Source organism: Bactrocera tryoni, chromosome 4, assembly GCF_016617805.1.
Source record: "Bactrocera tryoni isolate S06 chromosome 4, CSIRO_BtryS06_freeze2, whole genome shotgun sequence".
In the NCBI taxonomy this organism is placed as follows: domain Eukaryota; kingdom Metazoa; phylum Arthropoda; class Insecta; order Diptera; family Tephritidae; genus Bactrocera; species Bactrocera tryoni.
In genome coordinates, this window is record NC_052502.1 from 12,862,553 (window position 1) to 12,876,383 (window position 13,831).

At 35.1% G+C, this 13,831-nt stretch overlaps 1 protein-coding gene across 2 annotated transcripts in view; it reads left to right on the forward strand.

The window, feature by feature from the left end:
* LOC120775912 (pre-mRNA-splicing factor ATP-dependent RNA helicase PRP16) overlaps nucleotides 1–13,831 on the forward strand; it is a 49,104-nt gene that overhangs the window by 32,148 nt on the left and 3,125 nt on the right. The window contains exon 1 of one of the 2 annotated variants that reach the window (XM_040106305.1): nucleotides 2,376–2,508. The exons of the other annotated variant lie outside the window; for it this stretch is intronic. The gene's annotated coding sequence lies outside the window, so the exon portion shown is untranslated. Of the gene's footprint in view, nucleotides 1–2,375; nucleotides 2,509–13,831 lie in introns of those variants that run through there. 2 annotated transcript variants of the gene reach the window in all.

Below are 13,831 nucleotides of genomic sequence, written 5' to 3' on the forward strand. Positions count from 1 at the left end.
TTTTTGCTAAACAACAACTCTTCATAGCAAAGCAGTCAAGTGTTCTTGTTTACGTTTTTGTAGTATTGTAGATGTACATATGTACACACATACATATGTATGTATTTCTGATGCATCTATGTACATATGTTTGTCCATATGTATGAATGTACATTTGCATTGTGTATGTTTGGTTCTTGTGTACAAAGGTAGCTGCGCAAGTTGGAAAGCATATAATTATTGAATGTGCAAAAAACATTGTCTGTTCGAATTGTCGCCGTCTGCTCGTACAACTTCTCGTCATTTCTACGCTCGTCATCGTTCTGGCGGCAAATTAAGCAATTTTTGATGTCGTATGTATAAAAATAAGTTTTGCAATTTAAACTGAAAGTTGTCAGGAATATAATTTTGCAGAATTTTGTATTAAATATTTAAGAGGATTTGATGTCTAAAAAATTTGGTTGAGATAATGCCAAACATTTGGTTCATTAAATCCTCGTGTAATATGGTATATTTGTAACTAGTAGGTTTTTTTATGATAATTGTTAAAATTTATGTTCCGAAACACCGTTAAGGGGTTGCATGGGTTTCCGGTAAGAAAAGCAATTTTTCAACAATTTTAAAAACTCATATGTGACCTGGTCTACGAAAAGGGAGCTAACGTGCGAAAACTAGTTTTCTGGGAAACAGCTGTTAAAAGTAAACAACTCGTTTCGTCAGTTTCTCATTAATTAATTGATTTTTTGACGCCTAAGCCCCCTTTCGTAGACCAGGTCACATATAAAAAATTAAATATTTTATTAGGATTTTTTGTTGTTACAAACATACATACACTATTAATAAAGAAAATGTTTGGAAAAAAATATTTTGAACTTGGCCATTGCGAGGCCATTTCCGATAACCCCTCGGAAAAAAATGCGCACGTGTTGATATGATAACTTCTTAAAGGATCAACTAAACTGAAAACAAAAATACGTGTTTTGGTCAAAAACTTAACTTAGAATTTGGACGAAGGAAAAAAAAATAAAAATTGGATTTTAGGCAGACATTTTACAAAAAACTTAAAATTTCCGTAAAAATTCCGCGACACTTTTTTTCAAATAGTTGTAATCGAAAAAAAATCCTTCGTCCAAGTCTTTAAGAATTGTATCTCAAAGACCTGTGTAAAATTTCACAAAGATCGGTTCAAAAACACTGTTTCGAGAAAAACGCGTTTAAAGACTTAGCCTAGCTAGCCTCGAGCGCACAAGTTCTCAAGGCTGTATTTCCGAAACTATTACTCGGATGAACTTTAGAACAATATTCTTGAGGTGTTGTAGAATTTAATAAAACAATACCAAAACATGATTTTTTGAAACCCGTAAACCCATGTAACCCCTTAAGATCAGACAAGGATTAATCAAAGTTCTGGATATGCAAAAAAGCTTATAGAAATATGACAATTTTTACTCACATTCCATTTGAAGGCTTGTTCCCCGCATGGCTTTGTAAATGATCAAGCTGTTAGTTGAAAGCTTACACTCTCGATGCTACATGGATCCAATTATACTCTCAGTATTGATGTGGTGCTCATTGATTTTTTCTTAAGAAGAAGCACGCTCCGAATCAACACAACCACATATAATTTAATGAATTCTTCTGTTCTGAATTTATTTGAATTTATTCACTTTTCAGGATTTGATCTCAATACTCTCTCCGAAGCACTTTTCGAAGTAACACAAGCTCATATAATTTAATGAAGGATCTAAATTGATTTGAATTCATTCACGAGTCAAGATTTCAGTATATTTTGCAATACTCTCTAAGTTTCAACTAAAAACAACTACTTAAGTTTCTCTCTTTTTCAGCGTTTCGAAATGAAAATAATATTATTAATGAATCTTTTCAATGATCATGCCACTTTTAAATTTAGTACCATAATAGCTTGACAACAATGCCAAAAGTTGTAAGGCTTGTTTCTTACTTGCCGAATAGAAGACAAAAGCGTTTGTGGTTCCTGTCAAACGAGAGTGAGAGCAGGTCTCGCTCTCGAAAAACTTTTAACGGGCAATATAAAGAGAGAAATAAATACTACTCCCACTTCCGACCAGCAGTACCGTTAAGAGATGCTATGAAAAGCTGTTTTACACTTACTTACATATAATACCTGTATAAAAACATACATACATACTGCGCAGCTTACAAACCCACCCTACATACATATACATATGTATATTACATGTTGTATTATATATTATACGCGTAAGATCTAGTAAATATGTAATAATACGACGAGTTGAGTCTATTTTTAGACTCACATAACCGATGAATTGTCGAAATAGTCATTCGCGGTGTCGTGCTTCACACAGTCACGTTCACGTCTAAAGAATGCGAAAATAAAATTGAAAACAAAACAAAAACAAAAACAAATATTTGTAAAACAATAAAACTATGTAATGGAGAGCAGAGAGCAGTAAGTTCGGTCGGAGCCGGAACTTTTAGAGTTGTCTCATCGGTGACATTTGTATTGAGCGGACTTGGAATTGATTGGTATGGTATATACTTACATACATACACATACTTATGTATGTATTTAAAGTTTTATCTTGATCGACTGCCATTGTTTGATCAAAAACACCGATTTTTTGGTATTGAAAATGTTATTGAACCTTTTATTGTGAACTCGAAATCGAATTTTTATTCTCTGAACAGTTTACCACGAAGATTGTCAGAGGAAGGAAAGTTCGAGACCCTAAATTTTTCTACACATTTCTTTCTCCTCAAGATTTTGTTCTTGGAGCTTTCTGCAAAGCTCTCGAAATCATACTTTTAAGGGTTTTAAATATTTTTTTGATGAAAATATATAAGAATTAAAAAATAATACACATAAGTATGTACATGGATTTCTCAAGTCGTCTTTTAGGACTTGAAAACCCCTCCTTATCCTCTCTAGTACTGAAATAAGCCGTTATTCGAACAAAGTTGCACTACCCGATTGCAATAACAGTACATCGGTTGCAATATGTGTGCTCCAGTGTTGACGACCGTTTCAGTCCCACCTGCTGACAAATCTGCCTCGTGCAATTCTCGAACGCCGCGTCAATGGGTGTATAGTCTGTCTGTGGTTAGCAAAAGCACAACAGAAGCAGAAGAAAAGTAATAAACAAAACAACGGCGGTTTCTTAAAGCAATAAGTTGTTGCATTCGACAAGGTTGAATTTATTCAAAATGAGTATGATGTGGAAATAAACAACCCGCGCGCTCGCATGTTCGCTCTTGCGCCTGTTCGCCCACAGCCACCAGCTTCGTTTGCGTAGCTGTGCACACTCACGATTACTTCGTACGGCACACCGGTGCCGCCCCGCGCCACGAGAAGTGTTCATGGTCCAGTCCATGTGAATGTTGCTCCATAGTGTATTCAACTTTGCGTTTTTTATGGGTTTACACAACGTTCGTCGTTGTCTGCTTTGATGATTTATTTTGCAAATCGAACACCGCACCACAAAGGAGCTCGATACGTTATACGCGTGTAATGGGGAGAGTATAGCGGCTTGTATGCATATTTTTTGGTGATTTGTATTGCATAATAAATTATTAATTTCGAAAATTCCGTTTTCCAAAGAAGCTGGAATCTAGAGAGACTTAAGACCACGAAACCGTCGGTTATTTGCTGCATGCATTTTTCACAATTTTGCTTTTGGTTTTCCAATGAAGCTGGCATCTAGAGAGACTTAAAACCACAAAACCGTCGGTGATGTGTTGCAGGCAGCAAATTTCCGACTTTTTTCACAATTTTGGCTTTGCCATCAGCTGTTCATGAATCCTGTGTCCTTTATTCGATCTCTTGCCATTTTTTAATAGTTTTCTCTCTGAGTGCCGTAACGGCTAACACCTCGGAACTTACTGTTGGTCAGATAGTTTTTCAACAACAAACGAACGAAGCTATGGAACCATATAGAAAAGCATATGTACATGCATACATGCATACGTACAAACATAGTATGTATAAATATATATTTTGTGCACTCATGAAACCTCTTATAAGGTCTTATCTTTTATTGTTGTTTTGCTCCACAATTTTATCGGGCATTTCGCTTTGTGCCTCATTTTATTGCCTCGGGCACGTTGTTCTGTTTACATTTTTTCTTCGGTTTTTAATTTTTATTACGTACCGCTCCGTTAAATTGAACGCTGAAGTTGACGTTCGGCTTTGTTTTCTTCGTTTTTTTGCATCCAACTCAGCGGCGTATTGCCTCTCAGCGCAGCGCGCCACTTCAAGCTCATTTATATATATATGCATTCATACAAACACAACTACAACAAAACAAAGTATTGTAATTTGGAGCACATTTTGTTCGTATTTTCATGCAAAGAGTAAATCAAGTGCCACTCTTTAGTTGAGAAATTCACCACACTCACCTTATTTCATGGCTTTGCAAGAGTCGTAGTTTGCTCTCTTCTTCCATAACTACAATTCTGTTAAGAGCCACACGATGTTTTCACTAGCTTCGCGTTCGTGCAGTTCGCTTGCCTCGGCTGCTTCGAAAATATTGACATGAATACATGAATTTTGTTTTAATTTAATGGTATAAATTTACTCGTTGCCTATTTACTTTGCTTCTCTGTTTACCTTTCATATTTCTGCAATTCTTGCCAATTTCGGAATGCCGCAAATTTTTCAAATTCATTTGCGGTCTTCGTGTCTGTTGGTATGTATGTATGCATATTTGTGCAACATCTGCTTGAATTGGCTTTTAGAGCGATGGGTGAGGTGAATTTCGGAGGTTTTATACATACATATGTACATATGTATTACTTAAACACATGTGTATTTATTATTTATGTGCATTCCCTGCAGTTTCACTGCAAATGTACGTGGGCAAATTCAATCGCACTCGAAAATTTTGCATTTACATACTATGTATGGTCACACATACTTACGTACTTATGTGTATACCAACTCATGGAGGCGTAAAGTCATTTCATTCCGTTTTTTATAGCTCCCAATACGCACTGAATTAATGTCGTTGCAATTAAGTTGATTTTTTTCATATGTACATACATAAGTATATACATATATGCTTATATAAACACATGTATTCTTTATAAGAAAAGTACAACATATGTATGTACATACATACATGTCTTATTGTAGATATAAATGAAGTGCATCATCACTCGACAACTTCTGTGCCGTGTTGGATATTTTTTTCTTAACAAATTGTTCATAAATCACACCGATAGCAGGAAAAATAGTAGTTCCTTATAAAATACTTGGATGAAATAACTTTTGAGTTGTTTTGTGTAAATAATTTGCAGTTTAGACTATGAAAGTTTAAGCTTCTGATTTAAAATATTTTAAATTAATTTCCAAACTCTTTTCCAATCCAATCCAATCACAGCAAAACTTCTCTTATGCAAGCTTAGTAAGCTCTTGCTCCCATCACTTGCTTTCCATCGTCGTTAAGGGGAAGTATAGAAGCTATAAGCTGATACGATGCACCTTATACCATGCTTTCCATCACACCTTTTATTTTTTGACATTTTCTTCGATGCTTAAAGTAAAAATTGCTGACTTTAATATATTATTATTGGGCAAGCTGATGAATCATATATGTATGTATGTATGTATACATTTGCATTTCATATTGAATCCTAAAAGTATGCTACACTTTTTACTATTTGATGTTTTTGTAAGAAATTCAATTGATACGAGTATAGCATTAACACGCTTCATACCAAAAACTGTAACTAAAATATGTTGAGTCGATCCATACTGAGAAGTTGAGTCCTCAGCTATCTCTCTGACGCCAACACATTGATTTTTAAACACTTTAACTTAATTGACGTTGTTGTAATAGTCAGAGGTGAATGGACGACGCGGGTGAGGCAAGTTTTTGATGACCTCACAATATTCAATGAAAGCTTGTACCAAACTAAGAAAAATTTTAATCGATTCGGCCGAAACTGCTGCAATTTCACATTCAATATTCGTACAAAGTTCATCAAGCGTTGCTGGCTTGTCGGCATAGACCATAGACTTGACGTAGCCCCACAGGAAATAGTCTAACGGCGTCAAATCGCACGACCAAGGCGGCCAATTGACTGGGCCGTTCACCAAACATGGTTTCTAATAAATCGATTGTGCAATACGCTGTGTGGCTTGTGGCGCCGTCCTGTTGGACCCATATATTGTCCAAGTCCATATTATCCAATTCGGTTGAAAAATATTCGGTTATCCTTAAGCGGTAGCGATTCCCATTTGCTGTAACGTGCCGGTCTTGATTATCACAAACCGCAAAGTCAGCAATTTGATTAAACCGTAAAATTTTCGGAATGCAATGGCGACTTCGTGTGGATTGCTGCCTGACCAATAGCGTATATTTTGCTTATTGACAAAGCCATTCAACCAGAAATGAGTCTCATTGTTGAAAATGGCTTTTCGATGTAAATCCGGAGTATTTTCAAGTTGTTGCTCAGCCCAATTCACGAACATACGACGCTTCTGGTGGTCCATCGGCTTCAGTTCTTGTATCAATTTGATTTTGTTACGATGTAGGCCAAAATATTTCCGCAAACATCGCCCCGACGACATCACAGAGATGCCCAGATGCTTGAGAACGACGTGTGAGAGACTGATTTGGATTTTCCTCAGTTGATGCGTTAGCGGCAGCAATTTTCTCGACACTACGGGCACTAATTTTTCTCACTGGCACGGAAATAGTTTGTGCTGTGCCTGTAGATTAAAATTTTTCCACTAAACGCTCAATTGTTAATCTGACGGGACGATTATGACGACCATAAATTGGATGTAGCGCTCTTAAAGTTGAGGCCATGACTCCGAATTTCGGTAGTAATTTTCAATAATTTCGACTCGTGTTCGGATCGTATATCTTTCCATGATGGGAGTTACTAAAGCGAAATGTCAAAAGAGCGGGCGGCCCTATCGGTCTACTTTTGTAGCGTCCTTACTGAAAAAATAATTTTATTTTCGAGACTTTCAAGAAGATTTGTATACATACATATATAGTATACATGTATAATATCTATCGTTTATGTAGAATATGTACTTCCATACATATATACATATACATATATGAATAATATTATTGTAAGTATTATTACGTTCTATCAATAGTCGTTTTAACATTTTATATCCATAAATCATTCCCATCACTGCCTACAAAGAGACTGCACTGTCTACAACGATATTTTTGAAATTATTTGCTTGTTTACGTTTATTTTTTTTTTTAAGAATAAGCATTTGCTTTAAATGTGTTGACTTTGCTTATTGGCTGTTTTTACAGTATTGACAGTGTATTAATAGTAATATTTGTTGTGAATATGGAAACCTGTTCCAAAAGCCGGCATCCTCACGTGCTGCCAAGTGTGTTTTCACAACAATTAGTGTGTCTTAATGTGTGCCGCCACTCTTTCTTCAATTAACAAATGCGCAAATTTAACGTATTTTACAAATATACAGACATATGCATACATATGTATGTGTGTTTATATATATACATTTGTACATATTTATATGCTACCTACCTACTTAAAGCACTTTGTTGTAGACACGCGGTTGCTCCGATGAGTAATTGCCGTAAATAAATATTGAAAGCTTGCAGCTCCATTCTCCAGTTTCTAAATTTAGCAAAGGAATATCAATAATATTGCAAATAATACTTTTTTTTAATAAATATTTATATATTTAATAAATATTTTCTTTTTATACATATGTATGTATGTATGTATGTTTATGAATCAAGTCACGAGTTTAAAAAATATAGAAAACGTTAGACAACTAGACACTAATTATAAAACTCGAAAGCGAGCGCGTGGAACTACGCATTGACGTGGGGACGCTGAGAGGTCCCGCAGGCGGGCATCGCAGTGCAAAAATGTTTGGAAAGGTCGCATGAGCGGATTGTTGGAAATGTGCCAATTTCATTTTTTTCCTAATTTCCTGCATTTTTTTAATTTTTTTTTTCACGCGCAGAACGCTTTTTATTTAATAGTCAGATAAAAGACGTCAGCTTATAAAAGAATCACAGTGATTTGTTGTTGTTTTTATGCATTTCGTTATTAATGACTATAAATATATGTATATATACATAAATATGTATGTATGTACGAATATGAGTGTGTGTATTTGTTTGATATATTTATACCCTGAACAGGGTATATTAAGTTTGCCACGAAGTTTGTAACACCCAGAAGGAAGCGTCGGATACCCTATTAAGTATATATGTATGTATGTATGTATATAAATGATCAGTATGTCGAGCTGAGTTGATTTGGCCATGCCCATCTATCTGTCTGTCTGTATATATACGAACTAGTTCCTCAGTTTTTAAGATATCGTTTTGAAACTTTGCGAACGTCATTTTCTTTTCAAGAAGCTGCTCATTTGTCGGAACTGCCGATATCGGACCACTGTAACATATAGCTGTCATACAAACTGAACGATCGGAATCAAGTTTTTGTATGGAAATCTTTTGCATTTGAAGGGTTGCTTAAGGTAATATAATAATATAATCTCCAAAAAAATTGTTCAGATCGGATTACTATAGCATATAAGTAGCTTCTATGCAAACTGAACACATAGCTACTAAAAGAAATGCACCTGTGAAGGGTATATTAGCTTCGGTGCAGTCGACGTTAATGTTTCTTCTTATGTTTTAAACGAATTTCTTTATTTTTCTTGCTGCCTCAAAATAATTTTATAAAAAGGCGTGAAAATTAGCTGAAATAAATTTTGTCTATAAGTGATTTAATTTTTTTTTTTCCTTCTTATGTGTAATTTATTGTATTAACACTTATGTACATACTACATACATATGTATGTATAATGCTTATTAATTTAATGGTGTCTATTAATTTGGAATACATTTATTTTTGTATTAACCACCTGACATTGATTTTGCTCAATGGTCATGAAATTCGCAAAATATTTGTGGACGAAAAGGTCCACAAAACATTATAGAAGGAAAAGTTTTAGATTTCCATAAAAAATTATAGAACTTTTCCTTCAATGGAGGAAAGTATGTAGATATTATCGGAATCGAAAAAAATATTCAAGTTTTCATAGCTATAATCGTAATAGATACCATTGATGATGAATTTTTTTGAGATCTATCGCAAATGTGGTTTGTATTGGATTTACCAGTAAGAACGGCCATAGATACTTATCATTTCGAAAGAAATAAAGCGCGGTGATGCCGCCATACCACAATCCGCACCAAACGTTCATTTTCAGGTATGCAATTGCGTTTCCTGAACCATACGAGGATATGACTCAATCAAATAGCGACAATTTTGTTTCTTGACGTAGCCATTAAGCCCGAAAAGGGCCTCATCTGAGTAGATGATTTTTCAATGAATGTAAATTTGTGAATTTGTCGGAAACGTGAATTTGCGTAGCAATTTTTGACAATTTCCAAGCGTTGTTCCAAAGTGAAACGTGACATGATGAAATTGCAAGGTTTTCTAAGGTAAACTAATACCATATGGCCGTCTGGCTGTCAAAATCACGTCATCCTTATTGGTAGATGTGATGTTTATTTCCAAAGTTCTTAATTTCGAACTCACAAAATATCCCACGAGCAAAGTTCACGTTCATGACATTATTGTTGTTCTAGTTATAGCGGCAGTTAATATTATCCAAATAATTTTAAGGAATGTTGCGAGTTGACATTTCTTGGTCGGACAAAAATCTGAGTCCATTGCGGTTTCGTGAATTCGATTGTGGTGGAATGGATGCTCATGACGTCGAAACTAAAGTCTAATTGCTTCATTGATTAAAATCAGAATAGACACGTTTGCAAAAAGCTTGTCAGGTTGCCTCTAATGTTAAGACTATTTTTTTCGAATGTAGTGGCTCGGTGTAAGATCTAAGCAGATAAGTTATTAAGTCAACATATTATAAAAGATACCTTAAAGTTACACCCAAAGACGAAAAGATCGTGCTGAAGTGTGATAGAACAATGCAAGACCCTATCTTCTTATTATTTACAAGACTAAAAACACACCATCCTTTCCATATGATTTATCTTCATATGCCTTTTATTGTTTGCAAAAGTGAAAATAATCATGAAAGGACAGAGATTCGCTACCATTTCGAAGATAAACTCTGAGAGAGTTAAAGACTAAAGAAAAATCTCGAGGTTTATCAAACGCGCTTTGAGATTTGGAAATATGTTGAAACAGAATTTGTATGTATTAACGGGTAAATAAAATATTAAAAAAAAAAAAGTTCAAATTTTTGCTGAATACATACTGTATGGACTATTTAGAGACTATATTTCTTCTACTCAAAAATATGCTCATTTGTCGGAACTACAAATATTGGATCCCTATAGCACTTAGCTGTCATACATAATCGATCAAAGACAAGTGCTTGTATGGAAAACTTTTTTATTTGACGAGCGATCTTCACAAAACTTTCTATAGTTAATTTTCTGAGACATAAGTATATTTTCCCAAAAAAGCGTTCAGATCGAATCACTATAGCATATAGCTGTCATACAAATTGAATGAGCAAAAACCAAACCTTGTATGGATTTTTTTTTATTTGACGAGATATCTTCATGAAATTTTGCATGGTTTATTGATTAGAGCAACGTTGCAAACTCTGAAGGAATTGTTCAGATCGGACCACTATAACATATAGCTGTCATACAAACTGAACGATCAAAATCAAATTCTTCTATGGAATATAGAAGGGTATTATTGTGAAGAGTATTATGGAGCCCGTACAAACGAACTTAATGTGTTTTCTTGCTTTCTTTAATTTTATTCATATTTTTGACATACTGACACACTGTACCCATTCATGCTTATTAGCAAAAAATATAGTAAAATTAAAATTGCTAATTTCCCATTTTCAGTATATCATATGAATATATACACATATCCACGATATAAGCATAAGTACATATGTACATATGTGTGCGTGTATGTATGTACGCACATATGTAGGTGTGTTTTTAGTTATGAATATATGTGTATGTGCATATAGACTAAGTATCTGTGTTATAAAATATTGTATTTAAAAGCAACTCGTGATAGCTTGTCTTATTTCTGTCTAATGTGTTTTTTTTTCATGTACATACATACATATGAATATTTGTGTATAGATATGTATGCTTATTGTATGTATCTATATATGCACATATGTACATACATACATATACATATGTATGAAGATATGTACATATATATTTTTTTTATACTTTTTAATTTCGTACGTTTCATTGCAAATCTTTCGCTTATTTGCAAAATAAAATTTTACAAGTGGCCTCATGATATACATACATACATACATATGTATGTATGGAGATAAATGTATTTATGTATATACATATGTGTATGGTATAAGCTCATTTGCCGACGTAATTTTCGTGAATTATACACATAAACATTTTTTATTGTGTTGAGACATTGAAAATTTTGTTTATGTTCTTTTCGCCATTGGCGCCATTTACCGACTAGCCACGTAAATATGTATGTATGTATGTTTGTTTGTTTTTGTTTTGACTGCTCGTCTGCCATATTTTAGCGCATTTCCTCTTCTTTGTATTGTCATAGCGCGCGGAAAAACTGTATCGAAAGCATACAAACTGTCGCATTTTTGCCCAAATTTGCTCAATATAAATCGTTGAGGGCAAGTATTTTTATCTGCAATAAATATTTTCGCGTCTATATTGAAGATTGTTTATACATATATGTATGTATATGTACATATACATATACATAAATAGTACATCTACATATGTATGTCTATTTATATGTATGTGTGTGTTTGCACATATTTGCAATACAGCTTCCGAGTACAAGCCTCCATTTCGGAACATTGTTTTTCCATCAACAGTGTTTACAGCACAAACAATTTGCATGCGATTCGCGTAAGCGAATTCCACTGAAAAGGCCCGGCTGCTTCCTGCCGCCGCACGCGTTGAACACCTGGTTGACTTTCGCTCAAGTAATTTTGGTGACATTACACTACGATTGTATTGTTTATTATATGGATTTATGTAAGTATGTATGTATGTATGTGTGCGTGTGTTGCCTCAATAACACACCTTCCAAATAAACACACACACATACATTCGTACATACAAGATCTAAACAATAACCACTGCTTGCTTGCTTTCTTTTGTTATTACTGCATTTTTGTTGTTGCTTTTAGCATTACTATCAATGATTGCCGAAGAGGTCACAACAAAAGACTCGGCATTGTCATTCAAATAAGTATACACAATGAGCTTGAAATGTGCCAATGTGTGCGTGTGCGTTTATTACGGCAAATAAGAACAAATTTGTGAGAAATACATATGTACATATGTACATACATGTATACACCTTAGTACTTACAAATCTAACTAAGTGTATACTTTTGTGTTGTTGGTGATTTCTTATTGGTATTTACCCACAGCCCAAGTCCATGCCTACGTGCCTTCTCGCATGTGCCCCTGGAGCGCGCACTGCCACCACTTTTTCTTCTTCTTATTTTATTTAAACATACCGACGCATCTATGGACATACAACTAGCGCACACACCCCTTTGGTGTGGTGAATTCGGCATGCATTGCTTTTTTTTAATCCAACAACTTTTTTTTTTGAATGTTCTCTTACTTGCCGAGCGAAGTTCGTTTGACTCGTGTCGTGTTCGTGCAAATATGCTTCGTGTATGGCGAAGAGCAAGGATTTTATACACAAATACTCGCGCATGTATGTATGTACATGCATATATAGCTCCAGCACGAAAGCTTTGTTATTCGTCAGCTTGGTGCTCCTTTGTTTTTGTGTGTGTTTTATTAACTTTATTTTCGTTTAATTTTCACCACAAAGCTAAGGACTCTGCCGGAGACTGTACATTCCTGTGTCGCGTTATTTGATTACACATGTACATATACTTGTGTGTGCGTGTGTATATTACGAATTAAAGTTGCAGTGTAATCTGCACATAGTCACATATACATACATGCTTACATATATAGCCATACAGCTATAGTAAATACATAATCCACGTGTTGCCTTGACCTAATACACACTATGCTAAGATGCTGACATTGCAGCATACAGCTGTTGGTAGTTCAATATTTCGTTTGTCGCGCGAAATCAACTAGATTTTGGTACACAAAATTTGACATTGCAGTCTAGACATACACATATACAGATAGCCATACATACAAATCTATGTGTGTATGTATATAAATGTGTATCTAATGAAGTTCATCGAGAGCTGAAGCTTATTCAACTGGCCACTAAAAACATGAAACCCTTTTTTTTGCTGTAAAATGAATTTGTTGTCGATTTAGCTAAACCTTTGAAGATTGCAGGCTAGAGAAAGCAGAATTAACGGCGCGGATGTTGAAGCCAATGATATCAATATCATCGAGGTACGCCAGCAGCTGTACACTCGTATAGAAGATTGTACCTGCTCAATTAAGCTCTACTGCTCGAATTATTTTCTCCAACCGTAGATTGAAGAAGTTGCACGATAAGTAGTCGTCTTGTCTGAAACCTCGTTTGGTATCGAATAGATGTCTTGCCGAATCCTGATGTAGCTTTAGGTATTGCTCAACGTCAGTTTACACAGCCGCACCGTTTTGCGGGGCTTTTTCGGGCTTAAAGCCACACCGATAAGTCCAATCAGTTTGTTGACGGTGGGCTTTAATCTTTCACACAATACGCTCGATAGGATCTTATATGCGATGTTAAGAAGGCTTATCCCACGGTAGTTGACGCAGATTGTGGGCCTTTTTTTGTGGATTGGACAGAGCACACTTGAATTACAATCGTCGGGCATGCTTTGCTCTCAGAGACTGCAAGTAGAGTAGAAATCGCTCGGCTGTCTGTTGTAATTGCAGCT